Raw genomic sequence first — 15,340 nt, forward strand, 5'->3', positions numbered from 1 at the left:
GGGCGGGGCGGACACCCCTGCTGTAGGACTCTGTCCCTCAGCCTCAATGCCTCCGCGAACAAAGTTGAGTGGGTGTGGGTGGTTGGAGCTGTGGAGGTGTCCTCCGGGGGCGAGTGCGGCCAGAACACCCGTCACGGTTAAGTTTCCTGCGCGCACGTTGCAAGGACCGTGTGAGAGTATGGTACGTAAAGTCTCTTTCTAGGGACCGTGTCTCATTCATATTTTGGAATACTCTCCCCGCCCCCCGCCAGATTGCCCTTCATCTCCCTCCCTTTGTGTTACTTGGTTATAAAGTAATTGGACCGCGTGTTAGAAAAGCGAGACGTGTTCTGTAGCCAATTAAGTGCACACACAATTATGGAGCTCTTTGATGCACTCCGTCATGGTCTGGCATCTTCAGTATAATTTGTGATGAAAAAGCTATGGTACCATTTTTCTTGGCTTTGAAGACAAGGATGTCTGCGAATGCTATTGGGGTAATGTCCAACATGTTAGTGTATTTTGGGCTTCAATGGATACTTTGATAAATCTTTAGTGTCCAAGTTTTGACAGAATAAATGGACACTTTGCTCTTAAAAACATCCATTGATAAATACTTTAAAAGCTTTTGGTCATATTACTTGTAAGGATTAAGCTGTTTCAAATAATTTCAAAGAAGTCTAGGATAAGGAGAAACTTGTTTTGAATTTTTCATATATGATACATTCATAATTTGTTCAGACTGTGAGTGAGTACACAGTACTTTAGGTCTAAAACTGAGTTGCTTCTGTTACCAAGCAACAAAATTGTAAACAAATCTAATATTCAACTAGGACATATTAAATGTTTCTTTCCTGCAATTATGTGGGTTCATAATTATTTAAATTCATGGGTTTAGCCTACGTAGTTATGGTTAATAACTGACTTTTTGTATTCAGGTTTGATTTCAAACATTTTGTTTAGAATCATTGAAATGTTTTAAATTTCAGTGTTGCACAGGAGTCTTCTGAAAGTTGAAAGTGATTTTTATTTGCTTTTTGTTTATCATAGATTATTATGATGGATAGTCCTGTTATTTTGAGTATTTTCTAGCTGAGGTGTGCTGACTATATTTAGGACTATTTTCAAATAACATCATGGTAGCAATTTAGAGTAACCTACAGCATTTGGGTGATTTAAATATTGATTATTTACAAGTACTTTTTAAGTCTTGATCTAGCATGTAACCTCACTCTCCACTCATTGAACCCCTAATTATATAATTTATATGACAAACTAAGTTCTCGGCAGGTTTTTTTTTTTTTTTTTTTGGTACCAGGGATTGAACCCAGGGGTACTTAACCATTGAGCCACGTCCCCAGCCCTTTTTTATATTTTATTTAGAGACAGGGTCTTGGTAAATTGCTTAGAGCCTCATTGATTTCCTGTGGCAGCTTTGAATTCAGATCCTTCTGCCTCAGCCTCTTGACCTTCTGGGAGGATGCCTGCCTAACCAAGTTTTCAGAACTTTTAAAATGATCCTTTTAATGCAGTAGCCTTTCAAGTAAATATGTGAGGAGATTTGAGATTGGGACAAATGACCTCTTTGAAACTGAATTGTTACTAATGGGGAGTAGGAACTTCCAAGTGTACTTAATACCCTTGGTATTGCTAAAATCTATAGACTTCATTTTAGTGTCCTCCCTACCTCCCTTATGCTGATGTTGAAATAATATTCAGAAGTTAGGCAAGACAAAGAAGAAAAAAATCAAGAATAATTCATGTTGTGTAATAAAGTTATTAGTAATTAGAAATCAGAATTATGGAACTATGTCATTAGAAAGGTCTAATTCAAGAAGCTTAGAAGAATTAATTCTTCTTTTTTATACTGGACATTGAACCCCGGGCGCTTAACTGCTGAGCCATGTCCCCGGCCCTTTAAATTTTTTGTTTTGAGATGGGATCTTACTAAATTGTTTAGGGCCTTGCTAAGTTTTTGAGGCTGGTCTTGAACTTGTGATCTTCCTGAGCCACTGGGATTATAGATGTATTCCACCGGGTTGGGCCAGAAGAATGATTGTTAACAGATTAGTGAATTGTCAAAAATTTGCCCCTCAGACACTGTCTCTTTGCATAAAGTAAATTAATTTGGTTTTAATGTTGTTATATGTAATGTATTAGGCTTAGTAAGTAATTTTCTTACCTTGTTTAACCTGTGTGTACTTCTAGAGAATGTGTATATATGTATCCATGTAAAAAGGTTTTACTAATTGAAATTCTTACTTGAATTCTTAATTTTCTCACCTGTCATTCCAAGCTTATATTCTTGATTTCTTTCTTAAAATCTTAATTTCTATACGGTTCAATTCCATTATGACCTCTAAAATCTTATATTTTTTGGGTGGGGAGGGTTTACCACTGAGCAACATCCCTAGACTGTTTTTATATTTTAAGACAGGACCTTGCTAAGTTATTAAGGATGTCCTCAAACTTGTAATCCTTCTGCCTCAGCATCCTGAGTTTCTGAGTATGCTACCTGCCTGGCTGTAATACACATTTGTGAGTCATGCTTATTTGATACTTTGTTACATTACTTTGTCTTGCCTTCCTAACTAGATTCTGAGCTATTTAAGGGCAAAACACCAAATTTCAGTAAGCTATATCCTTAGTTTCTTCCAAATAGAGACTGCTAAATAAATGTTTCCCAAAGATGATGAATATGTATTTCTATGCTTACCTCATTCTATAGCATAGGGGAAGTGAGAACATTGTTTAGAGAGGGTAGTAACTAACTTATGAAAAACAACAGTAAGCTATAAGAAAGGGGATTAAAAAGTGGGGGTTTATTGAAATCAAAGGGAAAGGCTCTGTTCCTAGAAAGTGTGCATATTTGAGAATTTCCCATGATAGTACCAGCAGGAGGGATTCCCTCAGGCATACTGGCACTTCTCCCATGTGGGTTATCGAATTTGATCAGTTTCCTTATTCTTCTTTAATTTGGTTTTTCCTTCAGCTTTCCTCTCGTACCCGCCTTCCATCCTCTTTCCCCATTTCCCTATTTTATTCCTTTCCATCCTACTTTTTTTTTTTTTTGAAGGGGGGATACTTGGGATTGAACCCAGTGGTGCTTAACAAATGAGCCACATCCCCAGACCCCTTCCCCGCTTTTTAAAATTTTTTTTTTTTAAGAGACAAGGTCTCACTAAGTTGCTGAGGCTGAATTTGAACTCAGAATCCTCCTGCCTCATCCTCCTGAGCTGCTGTCCATCCTACTTTTTGACCTGGTCAAGACTAAACATTTGTTAGTGCTTTCATCTGGCCCTCATAAATTAGCAGTTCTCTGAAATATATCTATATCTATCTCCATCTATCCATCCTCCATCAGTACTGCCCTCTGGTTCATGAAAAAAATAACTGTCAAGTCCAGTAATATTTCTTGTAAGTTTGAGCTGTAATTCAGTATGAAAGAAATTAAAGTCCAGAATGTCCAGTTATTTGCTTTCTGTATATTGTGACTTCAAAGTGCTTTTGGATTAAATTCAAGGTTAGGAGGAACCTAAACCTGCTTTTTTCATTTTGGAAAGAACTTGTCATCCTTAAAGTAGGTCTTTGAAATTTCCAGGTAATTTGTATAATCTTGCCATAAATCTGTATCTGATGCTTATAACAAAGAGTTACTTCGGTTGCAAATATAAAAAATTGAAATTGAGTCTTAATATTTTAAAATCTTGGTTTGATTCAGTTTTTTTTTTGAGTTTGCCAGTCTAGTTTCTGAGTTGTTGCCCAGTAACACAATTGCAGTATACATAGCAACCATTGGAAACAGTGGCCCTGGGACTATGGGGCTTTTCCTTATGTTGTTGCAGTGCTTATTTCTAGTGTTCTTATTTAATCTTGTTACCTGAATTACATTTTGGTTTAAGCAGGTATTTTAGAGATTTTTAAAAAGCATAAAATATATGTTCTTAACTTTTATGGAATGTTGACAAGTGATAACTTTTTTTAAAAATTATTTTTTAGTTGTAGTTGGACACAATATCTTTATTTTTAATGTGGTGCTGAGGATTGAATCCAGGGCCTCGCACGTGCTCTACCGCTGAGCCACTACTCCAGCCCCGACAAATGATAAATTTTTGCACATTGTTTTTCACAAAGAAATGTGTGATAAATATGTATTGAATTGAATTATAGTATATGTGAAGGACATGTGAAACGACTATATCAACTAAAAATTATTCTATTCTGGGCAGAAAAAACTATTAAGTAAAAATTAACATCACACTTCTCTACAACTGATATAGCCAGCTGGAATGGATGAAATTGAAATGAACTTTTTTGTATTACTTCTGGAACTTCTGGGAAAGCTATATCAGTAAGCATAATTGAATAGGCACTGGGATTTTGTGGGAAGAGAGTTGTGATTCAGGAGATGAAGCCTTGACTGGATGAGTCACTTAACCTTTCTTGGCCTATTTTTTCCTATTTGAAAAAATAAAGACTTATTTAAGAAATTGTACGCTTCCAATTATTTTAGTGCTTATTATATATCTTGCACTGTGCTGGGCACTGGGGGGATTGAGAGTAAGACTTAATGCTGTTTCAAATGCCTTCTCCACTGGGAGAAATGGATAAAGTAACTTGTAATAGAATGTGGTAAATGTTCTGAGGATAACTGAGAATATATTCTGGGTTAAGTAGGAAGGATACTTAACCTAGAATTGCAGCTGAGGAATGTTAATTAGAATTAGTACATATAATTAGAGCATATTTAGAGAAGTATTCAACCTGACCTGACGAGAATTAGGGAAAACTAGGGAGAGAAAATGTGTTGGAATTGGAGAGACAGAATCAGGAGTTATCAGCAACAGTCATAATTGAGATCCTAGATGTAGATGACATTCCTAGGGATAGTGTGTAAAATCAGAAAAAAGTGAGTATCAAGTTGTAATGGGTAGATGGAGAAAGAGTAAGGAGGAAAACCAAGGTCAGGTCTTGGAAGCCAGGAGAAGTATGCATATTTCATTTAGTTTATTGATTGAAATTGTTCAAGAAACTTTGTGTAGCACTATCAGTGTAAGCATATCCATAGAAAAGTCTTCTACAGAGATCTGAACTTGAAAATAGATTAAGTTTTTGATTAACGGTATAAAGGGAAAGAATATGTACTTTGGAACCTGAATTTTGAAGTCAAAGACTAGAATTTTGGCTATGTACTTTACTAGCTATTTGACTTTTCAGATAGGATAATTAGTTTTTTGGTCATCATTGTCTTCATGTGTAAAATGACAGAAAACCTTTCTGCAGAGTCATATAGATTCAAAAAAGGTAAGTAGTAATGATTGACTCAGTTATAGTGGGCTGTTTACTGATTTTTCACCCAGTTCACTGTTATAGTTTTCCTGAACTACACACCCTTCTCTTCTTCCCCTTCTCTACCCCTGATCATATTACTTTATCCTTTAAGATCTACTGCCTTTTGTTTGATACCTTCTTACATGAATGATATCGCAAGTTTCCTATAATGGAATGAACGTTGTTCTTGTATCCCTCAGAATTCTCAACTTTTTTTTTTTTTTCCGCAGTGCTAGGGATTGAATCTGGGGCCTTACTCATGACAGGGGAATGCTCTGCCACTGAGTTACACTCCTAGTCACCCTTCCTCCACTTTTTAAAAAGATTTGAGACAGCTTGAGGCAGATTCTTGCTCAGGCTGGCCTCAGTCTTGTGATTCTGCTGGCCTCCTGAACAGCTGGTATTATAGGTGTGTCACTTTGTCTTGTTAAAAAAAACAAACAAACAGATACAAAACAACAAAAAAAACCCTTGTAAACTAAGGTTGATAATGATGTTTCCTCTTTTGTTCTTGAGTTTGATATTTTTATCTTTTATTTTCCTGATCAACCTCACTAAGGGTTAATTTTGATGACCTTTCAAAAAACCAACTTTTTCTTTTTTCCCCCTATTTTTGTGTTTTCTAATTCATTGATTTTTACTTTATTAATGATATTTTTCTTTCTGCTTGCTTTGAGTTACTGTGCCCTTTTTTCTCTAGTTTCTATATGGAAGCTTATATTATTGACATGAAACCTTTCATATTATACAGTTGTTTAAAACTATAAATTTTCTTCTGAAACTTGGTTTAGTTGCATTTTGCATATTTTGATTTGTTATGTTTTGTACTCATTCGATTCACACTATTTTATTTTTTGCTTAAATTTATTTATTTTCTGTTTCTTTTTAAATTTCAAGTAGGTATATACGATAGCAGAATGTATTTTGATTCATTGTACATAATTGCAGCACAATTTATATTTCTTTTTTTAAACTATATTTTAAAAACTTTCTTGTGATTTTTTTCTTTGATCCAATAATTATTTAGCTCATTGTTGAATTTACTAGTAATTGAGGTGTTACTAGATTTCTTTCTGTTGAAGACCACTATTTTATGATTTCAAACTCTTGTATTTACTAAACTTATTTTGAGGTCTGGAATATAGTTTGTCCTGGAGACTGTTTTATGTGTGTTTGAAAAGGTGTGTATTTTGCAGTTTCTGAGGGACATGTTCTGTCATTTATATCATGTTGATTGATGAGGTCAATGGAGTCCTATATTGCAGATTTTCTGTCTTCTCCTGTCATTTATTGTAGACTTCAACTATTTTTGTTGAATTGTCTGTATCTCTTGTTTCATGAATTTTGGGGTTCTGTTAGATTCATAAAAACACATACAATTCTATCTTTCTGATGTAGTGATCTATTTTTCATTATGAAATGTCCTTCTTTGTCTTAAGTAATATTTCTGGTCTTCCATTCTGTTTTCTCATTTTGGTATATGCACTCTAGCTTCCTGTTACTGTTTGGTGTGTATGTGTGTGTGTTTGTGTGTTTCCCTTATTGTGTTTCTTTTAACCTATTTACATCTTTGAATTATAGATGTCTCTCATAGACAGCACATAGTTGGGTTTTGTTTTTCTGATCCAGTGTAACATTCTCTGTCTTTTGAATGTGGTGGTTAGTTCATTCACATTTGATGTCATTGTTGATATTGTGGACTTACATCTGTCATTTTCTATTTCTCATTTTTCCCCTGTGCCTCTTTTTTTTTTCTTTCTCCCAATACAAGGACAAGGAACTTTATATGTAATAGTTAATAAATCAGCAGGCAAGTTTCCTGGGGCAAGTGACTTTCTGAAGAAAAGGAGAAAAGAATTCCTCTATTTCACACAAAACAAAGATAAATTTCAGGAGAATTAAGAACCATACATGATAATTTGCCGCAGTCTGGCTTGGCACAATTCACGAGCCACTTGTCAAGCAGAAACAAACTTTATTTTTAGAACACACGCAACACCACACGAGCTCTTCAGGAATTCCCTCAGAGCCCAACTGCCACCATCGGCTTCCGGGAGGCTTTCAACCCCCACTCCTCCCGCTCTTGAGGCCAATTGGCTGGGTTGCATGGGCGGAGCCCAAAGAGTCCCCCAATGAGCAGCTCTGCAGTCTGAAAGGGCAGGGAAACAGCCCAATGAGCATCATTGCAGAGGAGCCAATCAGCTGGAAGTTTGCTGGGGCTGCTTCGGCTGTGGCTCTCAAAATCTCCCCCTCTCTGTTTAATTAAACAACTAACATGTGGCTTAGGGACCGTGCCTGCCTTAGGTTGTCCAATACTACATATGGTTCTTACCCGTCATCCGATGGGCTGACCTCAAGGCGTCAGCCTCCTGTCTTAGGTTGGTACCATTGCAATTGGATCTTACCCGTCATTGACTACCGCCCAGCATACAGCCACACCTGTGGATAGGCCTTTGTACCAGTGGGGAGGTGAGGTTCTTTGCCTCACCTCTGTTGGCCCCCAAATTTTAGCTGAACGACCATCAGAAGCAGAAGGGAGGAGGATACACCAAGCCAATTGACAGCTCCTTTTGGAAAAATTGTACCACCGATGACACCATCAGCAAAAATACCCCGGCGCTACCACAAGTCGCTGCACCAACAGATAGTTCCCAGTGCATACAAGTGATACATAGTCGAGGCAAGTTCTGCAAGCAGTTCAGTGATAGCTATTGCAGAAGCTGTAGTTTGGTTTTATCTTTGTCTTCACCAGCACTGGGATGAAGATAGGAATTCTGGCAATAATGGCTAAAGAAAAAATTATGTAACATTCCAGCAGGCACTAAAAGAAAACAATTTTCTGAACAATTTACATTATCCTGAATAGAATTATTAAATATAATGAAAAAGAAAGGTGAAAGTAAACAAACAGATCTGTTAACCTCCTTTTTTGTTCACATATTAAAACAATCCTCAACAGCTGTTTACCCAATTTAAATTAAACCATTTAAATCATGTGAATAAGAAAAAAAATATTTGGATCCATTTTTTTCATGAGCACTCGTCATATATGATATATGGACATATGCACATACAAACATACAACACAAAACACAAGTGTGCACACATAATATAATACATACAACACATAACATAATAGTAAAGGCCTTATAACTTTTTACAGGTGAAATCTCCATTGCAATGTTTAAAAACTCCATAGTCAAAAAGTAGAACTGATCAGCAAAACATTAATCTAGGTCTGTATGAGCTCAAAAATCAAAATAGAACTTCATGATGTGGGAAAGGGCAATCATTAATAAATAAATAAATAAATAAATAAATAATAAATGAATAAATAAAGCATCCTGGTTTCATTAGCCTCCAGGTGTGGGAGAACCACTGTCGCAGATGTAAGGATAGCCAAACTGGAGTTCTGGATATCAGCTGTTATGGATTTGAGCCAAATCATCTTCTTTTTGGTCTATAGAAATCGCTTTAGTTAGTCTCTCTGGAATCCAAATCGGCTGCTGTTCTCCCTGTGGAAACACACAAACAGACCTCCGACTCCAGACAATCACTGGGTCAGGACCTTTCCATTGTTCTGTTAGAATATCCTTCCAAAGTACCTTGGGCTTATGTACGTTTTTTGGACACATATGCCTTTCCACAGCACTAAGCCCTGATGAATCCAAATTTAAAAAGTTTAGAGTAAAAAGGGTTATTTTAAGTTTATCTTTGGGGGATATATACCCCTTCCCAATTCCCTCTTTTTGCTTTAATAAGTACATTTTAATAGTTTGATGAGCTCTTTCAACTATGCCTTGTCCCTGTGGATTGTATGGGATCCCTGTTATATGAGTAATGCCAAATGATGAGCAAAATTGTTTAAAAGAGGTAGAAATATAGCCAGGACCATTATCTGTTTTTAACTGTTTTGGAACGCCTACAGTGGCAAAATTTTGTAAGCAATGAGCTATAATATCTTTAATTTGTATCCCTTTAATTTCTTTCTTTCTCTTGCCTAATTGCTCTGGCTAGAGTTTCAAGGACTTTTGTTGAATACTAGTGGTGAAAGTGGGCATATTTGTCTTGTTCCTGTTCTTAAAGGAAATGCTTTAATTTTTTTCTCCATTCAGAATGATGTTGGCCTTGGTTTTTGCATATATAGCCTTTAAAATGTTATTCCTTCTATTTCTAGTGTTTTAAAGATGAATGGATGCTGTACTTTGTCCAATGCTTTCTCTGCACCTGATCATGTGATCATGTGATTCTTGTCTAAGAAAAGTATATTTATGTGGTGAATTGCATTTATTTCCGTATGTTGAACCAGCTTTTCATTCCTGGGGTAAAACCTACTTGATATGTTGCACTATCTTTTTAATGTGCTTTTGTATGTGTTTGCCAATATCTCATTAAAAATTTTTGTGTCTATATTCATCAAGGATATAGGTCTAAAGTTTCCTTTCCTTGATGTGTCTTTGTGTGGTTTTGATATCAAGTTGATACTGGTTTTGTAGAATTGAGTTTGGCAAATTTCCCCCCTTTTCTATTTCAAGGAATAATTTGAGGAGGATTGGTATTAGTTAGTTCTCCTTAATGGTCTGGTAGAACTAGACCGAGAATTTGTCTGGTCCTGGGCTTTTCTTTGTTGGAAGGCTTTTGATGGCTGTTTTAATTTCATTACTTAAAATTTAAATTTTCTGTGTTCTCGTGGCTCAATTTGGGTAGATTATGTGTGTCTAGGAATTTGTTCATATCCTCAGGATTTTCTAGCTTATTGGAGTATACATTTTCAAAACAGTTTCTGATGATCATCTGGATTTCAGGATCTGTGGCAGTATTTCCTATTTCATCTCAGATTTTGATAATTTGAGTTTTTTCCCTCTTTTGGTTAGCTTGGCTAAGGGTTTATCAATTTCGTTTATTCCTTCAAAAAACCAACCTTGTTTTGTTGATCTTTTGTATTTTTTTAATCTCAATTTCATTTATTTGTCTCTGATTTTAATTATTTCCTGACTTCTGCTAGTTTTGGTGTTAGTTGGTTCTTTTTTTTTTTTTTCCCCTAGTGCCTTAAGATATGATGTTAGATTGTTTATTTGGTATCTTTCTATTTTTTTAATGTATGGGCTCAATGCTATGAACTTTCTTCTTAGAACTACCTTCATACTGTCCCAGAAATTTTGATACTTTGTATAATTTTTCTCATTTACTTCTAAGTATTTTTTTTTTATTTCTCCCCTGATTTCTTCTGCTACCCATTCATTATTCAAAAGCGTATTATTTAATCTCCAGGTGTTAACATGGTTTCTATTTTTTTATCTTAACTTTGATTGCTAATTTTATTCTGTTATGATCTGATAGACTGCAAGATATTATCTCTTTCTTGGTATTTGCTTTGTGACCTAAAATATGATCATATTTTAGAATATGTTCCGTGTTGCTGAGAAGAAATTGAATTCAGTCATTGCTGGATGAAATATTCTATAGATGTCTGTTAGGTCCATATTATTAATTGTATTTTAGTTCTGTGCAATCTTAGTTTTTGTTTGGATGATCTATCCAGTGCTGAGAGAAGTTTGCTAAAGTCATCCAGTATTATTGTGGTCTATTTGGTTCTTAATATCAAGAAGGGTTGGGTTTTTTTTTGATGTGAGTAGATGCTCCATTGTTTGGGACATAAATATTTATGATCATTATATCTTGTTGATGGATGATTCCCTTAAGCAATATGAAATGACCTTCTTTGTCTTTACTGATTAATTTTGACTTGAAGTCCACCTTATTATAGTAACCCCTGCTTGTTTATGAAATCCATGTGAATGATGTATATTTTTTCCCATCCTTTTAGTCTGTGGATGTCTTTGCCTGTGAAGTGTGTCTCTTGTAGACAGCAGATTGTTGGGTCTTGTTTTTTAATTCAATCTGCCGACCTATGTCTTTTGAATAGAGTTTAGACCATTTATATTCAGTGTTGTTATTGATAGATGATTTTTTTTAAAAAATATTTATTTATTTATTTATTTCGGCAGACACAACATCTTTGTTAGTATGTGGTGCTGAGGGTCGAACCCGGGCTGCACGCATGCCAGGCGAGCGCACTACCGCTTGAGCCACATCCCCAGCCCTTGATAGATGATTTTTGTTTCCTGACATTTTGATTTATTTCTAGTGTTTAAATTGGACTTGATTCTCCAATTTTGATTCTGTGCTCCAAGTATTCTAGTATAATTTTTTTCCTATGCAGGTTTTCATTTTTCATAAAATATTTTATGAGTACGTTTTGTAGTGCAGGGTTTCTAGTAATGAATTCTTTTAGCTTTTGTTTATCATGGAAGGTTTTTATTTCATCTTCAATTCTGAAGCCTAATTTTGCTAGGTATAGTTTTCTTAGTTGGCATCCATTTTCTTTCAGAACTTGGCATATATTATTTCAAGCCCTCCTAGCTTTTAGGGTCTGGGTTGAGAAATCAGTTGAAATTGGATTGGGTTACCTTTAAATGTGACTAGTTGTTTTACTCTTGTAGCTCTTAAAATTCTATTGTTATTCAGTGTGTTAGGCATTTTCATCATAATGTGTTTTGGAGTAATCTATTGTGATTTTGTGTATTTGGAGTTCTGTATATCTCTTGTTTTGAATTTTCATTTCATTTAAGGTTTGGAAAATTTTCGGATATTTCATTGAATAGCTGTACATTCATATAGTTTTTTACTTCAGAGCCTTCCTCTATCCAAATGTATCTTAAATTTGGCCTTTTAATGTTGTATCAGATTTCTTGAATATTCTGTTCATGGTCTCTTGATATCTTTTCTTTACAGTCCACGTTATTTTCAAGATTATATACTTTGTATTTGACACCTGAAAACCAGTTTTCAAAGTGGTCTAATCTATTGATGCTTTCCCTTGAACATTAAATTTGTTTATTGATTCCTTCATTTTGAGGATTTTTGTTTGGTTCTTTTTCTGAATTTCTGTTTCTGTTGAAGTGATCTTTCATATCCTGTATTTTCTCTCTGATTTCACTCTTTACGTTTAAGTATGAACTTTCTTAAGTCCTTTACTAACATTTCCTCTTCTCTGGTGTCAGGGAAGTCTGGGGATGTAGCTCAAAGGCAGAGAGTCTCTGGGTTTAATCCCCACTTACCTCGCTTGTATCTCCTCTGTGCATGTGTATAGCTCTGTTGGATGTGTGGGTGGCTTGTGCTTGATCTATCTCTGGTGCCCATTCTTACAGTTTGTTCAACCTGGGCTGATGAACAGTTTATCATACCCCGAAGTAGCCTTTACTTCAAACTTTGTAAAATTTCCAGCTCTTCTATCAATTTGTTGCTTGCTCCACAGAGACCTGTGATTTCAGGCTAAACGAACCACTATCCCTTTCTGTTCACATGCCATGAAGCTCTCCACTTTAAGTCATAATGCACTGAAATGTTTTTTTGGCTATTTTTGAGGAGAGGACTTGTTGACCTAACTCTGTCATGCTGGAAGTAGGAGTTCCCTTCTTTGGTTTATGTTAGAATTTTTCTCCCTTGGAGGAAGATATTTATACTTGTTTTTTATTACTCTTAATCTTTTGCATAGTGTTAGGTATTTATTTGTCACTCCAAGGGTCCTTATTGAGTTAGATTTCCTGATTTTCCTCAAGCATCAAATTAAAAGGGCTTTGTATTTTCTAGAATTTTATATAAATGCAGTCATATAACTTTGTACTGCTTTTTGTCTGGAGTCTTTTACTCTGCATAGTTATTTGGACATTTATTCATGTGCATTCTTTTTATTGCTGAGTAATATGGCATTGTGTAGATGTACCACACTTTGTTTATCCATTCATCTCTTGATAGACTTGTATTTGTGTTGCAAAAAAAAAAGCTGTTATGAACATTTGTTCATATGATAGATCTATGTAGATATATGCTTTCGTTTCTCATGAGCAAGTACCTATAAATACAATAGCCTGATTTTATGGTAAATCGATGGGTAATTTTTAAGAAACTATAACAGTGATTTCCAAAATGATTGTACCATTTTATATTCCAATCAATAGTGTATAAATATTTCAGTTCTGCATTCTAGACAATACTTGGTATGATTATACCAAGTTTATCCATTCTAATAGGCGTATAGTGATATCTTAAGGCATTTATATATTTGTTGAGGTTGTAGTGCTGGTGATCAAACCTTGGGCTTTGCCCTTGTTATAGTTCAGTTTCTACCACTCAGTGTGGTTTTAATTTGCATTTCTCTAATGGTATTTAACATCTTTTCAAGGGTTTATTTAATTGTCTTTGGTGAATATTTCAATTTTTTTGCCCGTTTTTTAAATATTGGATTTTTTAATATTTATTTTTTAGTTGTAGTTGGACACAATACCTTTATTTCACTTATTTATTTTTATGTGGTGCTGAGGATTGAACCCAGGGTCTCTCATGTGCGAGGCAAGCACTCTCCCACTGAGCCACAACCCCAGCCCTAAAAATTGGGGTTTTTAAACAATCTCTTCCTTACCTCCTTCTTTTCCCTCTTCACCTCACCCTCCCTCTCCTTCGCCTGCTGGGAGAAATTAATATAACAATATTGAGTTTTATGATCCACAAATATGGTTGTTCTTGCTTGATCAGTAGCCTCTTTTTCCCCAATGAAAAAAGACCTTACAGACAAGGAACTAACCCTAGCCCTAATCCTAATCTGGCATTTAGGACATACTGAATGGTATGGTTTGGATACATGATGTGTTCCCCAAATATCTCATACATGAGATAATGCAGGGAAGCTTAGAAGTGAAACGAGTAGATTATGAGACATGTAATCTAATCAGTGGATCAGTCAATTTGAATGATTTAACTGGGTGGTAACTGTACAGGTACTAACAGTGTAGTAACTATGGCTAGCGGAAGTAGCACACTGCAAAACACACTGCAAGTATGTTTTTGGGCATTATATTTTCCTCTGATCTCTTGTACCCTTCTTTCTTATTGCCCTAAAACTGAACAGCTTTCCTCCACCAAGCCTTTCTGCTAGGTTGTTCTGCTTAACCTTGGGTGCAGAGCAATGGAGTTGACTGTCCATAGCCTGAACCTCTGAAACTGTGAGCCCAAAATAAACTTTTCCTCCTCTAAGTTGTTTTGTCAAGTATTTTGGTCAGAGTGACAAAAATGGTGATTAACATGCAATAAGTTGAATAATGAAGAATATCCCTAAGCATAATTGTGTATATCTCTGATGAATTTCTTAGGATTAATTCCTAAGAATATGGAATTGCTAGGTCAAAGGATATGTTCATTTTAGAAGTCTGGTTATCAGGCTGACCCCCAGAATTTATTTTTTGAGGTAGTAGTTTCTTGATGGCTAGCTATCATAAAGCATATATGGTTAGTTGTGAAGCAGTGTTCCAGGTGACATTATTCCCCAAACTGTCTATGGAATTGCATTATAAACCTATAACAAACCTATAGAAAAGTTTTATATCACAGTAATTTCATGGATCACTTTTTTTTTTTTCCTCACAAACAGGGTTGACTGTATTGGGAGATAGATGACCAAAAAAATTAGATTGTTGTTTTTCCTTTGAAGGAGTCATAGTTTCATTGGAAAGATAGGTTGTGTAGTTAAAAAGCTACTAGAGGACAAAATTGAAGATGTGAGAGAAATAGAATGTCTGAGAAAAGCAGGAGGAGGGCAGAAAACTATGTAGCACAAAGGAAAACCTATTCTTTATATTCACTTTCATAATGTCTGAAATTCTGAAAATAGTTTCATGATTCTTCAGCTTATAGGGCTTTTGGTTTGACTTAGATCTTCATCTTTGGGTTAATTGAAAAGATGTAAGAAAATAATTCAGTTTGTCATAACTGTGTGGACAAAGTTGTAAAGGCAAGAATCAACTTGTAGGGCTGGGGATGTGGCTCAAGCGGTAGCGTGCTTGCCTGGCATGCGTGCCGCCCAGGTTCAATCCTCAGCACCACATACAAACAAAGATGTTGTGTCCGCCGAAAACTAAAAAATAAATATTAAAAAATTCTCTCTCTCTCTCTCTCAAAAAAAAAAAAAAAAGAA

General features: G+C 35.4%; 1 protein-coding gene across 4 annotated transcripts in view; it reads left to right on the plus strand.

Moving 5' to 3' along the window:
- Window positions 1–2: 2 nt before the first annotated feature.
- The window catches only part of Cep83 (centrosomal protein 83), a 123,016-nt gene continuing 107,678 nt past the window's right edge, over window positions 3–15,340 (plus strand). For 3 of the 4 annotated variants that reach the window (XR_007347880.1, XM_048803911.1, XM_048803917.1), the window contains exon 1: window positions 7–181. The gene's annotated coding sequence lies outside the window, so the exon portion shown is untranslated. Of the gene's footprint in view, window positions 182–15,340 lie in introns of all 4 variants that reach the window. The other variant, XM_015482934.2, reaches the window with a different exon arrangement.

The sequence above is a fragment of the Marmota marmota genome, unplaced genomic scaffold (assembly GCF_001458135.2).
Source record: "Marmota marmota marmota unplaced genomic scaffold, marMar, whole genome shotgun sequence".
In the NCBI taxonomy this organism is placed as follows: domain Eukaryota; kingdom Metazoa; phylum Chordata; class Mammalia; order Rodentia; family Sciuridae; genus Marmota; species Marmota marmota.